We start from the raw sequence: 1,860 nt of genomic DNA on the forward strand, positions 1-1,860 counted from the left end.
CCCTCACCTGGGAGCCAGAGCAGCAGGAGGCAGAGAAGCTGCGCTGGGGCTTCCATGGTGCCTGTGTCCCGGCTGAGGCAGCTCTTGCCCAGAGCCTGCCCAGCCTGATATGGGCCCTGGGCAGCAGGGGGCTGGGGGCATGCAAAGCAGGCTTGGGCACCCTGGCCTCCAGCTGCAGAGGCCAGAGGCCTCAAGTTCTTTGCGCTTGAGCAATCACTTGCACATTACAAGGCAGTCACACAGGGGGTGTCTGTTCCAGGTCTGAGGAAAAGAAATGGGTTTTGTCCAGTCTCACTTTGTTTCACAATATGACTGCGCATCTCCCTTAGTGCATGACTGGGTGGGTTGGATTGAGGAATTTATCAGCAATGATCTTCCTGTCACCCCTTTGCACTGCTCTTAGGTGACCTTCCCTGAGTTCCTCCGATATCCTTCATTTTTGTGAGATCATAAACACACAAATAACGATTTGGTTTAGGGACAGTCACCATCGCACAGATGAGCAGGACCAGATCGTAGCCCCGCAGTGTGTTGACTGAAACCATTTCCCTGAAGAGAGGATGTTCTGAGAGCAGGTTGCTGCAGTGTCCTGCCCTTCACACAGTCCCATCCTGCATGGATCCTCTGTCTCACAGACAAAGCTCCATTGTCTTAACAAAGTCTTTCCCCCATATGCTAGCTATATGTTGCCTGCAGTGTCCATGGTGATCCAAACACTGCAGCATCACTGACCTGAAAACCCTTCCATTAGGATGGATCCTGTGATGAGCAAAATAGCACTATTGGTCCATGACTATGGGAACCTGGTGTGTGAGTTCCAGGCTGAGACAAATTCCTGGAATAGTAGGGGTGTGCTGAGAAGACTGGGGTGGCTGTGTGGGTGATGGGGTACAAACTCCTGGGTAGTGTTGTTCGTCCAGGTGCTCACACCCCTGGTGCTGTGCCCGTGATGCTCCAGTGTCCGTAGCCCTACAGAGTATCTTTCAGGACACAGTTCTCCTCTGAGTCATCTACTCAGTGAGGTCGAGGTAAAGGTAAGGATTAGAGAAATGCCAAGAAATGTCGGATTCTCAGGTTGTGTTAAAGCAAAGGACACATCCTGGCAGCAGGAAGGGCTCAGACTTCCATCACAGGGCAGCTTTGCTCACACCCAGCACACAGGGCTCCCCATGGTCCCTATCTCCAAAGATCCCTCCAACCTGAGGGGCCCCTGTGATGCCTGGACAGCCCCCCTGGCCTGTCACTGGATTTCTAGCCCAGCCTGAGTCTCCCTGTACTGTGGGCTTTGCTGCCCTCTAGTGGCAGATCTGGGATACAGGACTTACAGTTATTTGATGGAGCATCTGGAGAATCTTGCTCCTAAGTCATGGCAGGAAGCTGTGACAACTATATACTATTCCCAGGGAAGATTCTCTAGGACCTTAAAATGTTTTTTTTTTTTTTTTTTGTAAATAAACATGTAATCTAGATGAGATGAAAAGACTAACCTGTGACAGGAATTGACAATGGATCCTGGTCACAGTTAATGACCAGGAGGGAGCCTGAGGGGTAATAGCTGGCTAGTGGGCAACAGAGGGCTCCTGGTGTCGATCTATCAACCCAGCCTCACCCCTCCTTCCAGGCAGTCCGGAGACCCACCACAGACGCCCCAGCAGGAAGACATCCGCAAAAAGAAAGGGTGAGCTTTGTAGTGTGACCTGTAAACCTTGAGTTACCGGGCAGACATTTAACCTTTCCTGGAAAATGGAACTTTCTCTGATTATGCAAATGTCACATCTGTGCCCTCTAATATGGTAACCCTGGACTGTTCAGTATGTAATGTATACAGTAGCTGAGGAGTCAAGTTTCTATTTATAACTA

This window comes from Condylura cristata, unplaced genomic scaffold (genome assembly GCF_000260355.1).
Source record: "Condylura cristata isolate star-nosed mole 26May11 unplaced genomic scaffold, ConCri1.0 scaffold00089, whole genome shotgun sequence".
Taxonomy (NCBI): Eukaryota; Metazoa; Chordata; class Mammalia; order Eulipotyphla; family Talpidae; genus Condylura; species Condylura cristata.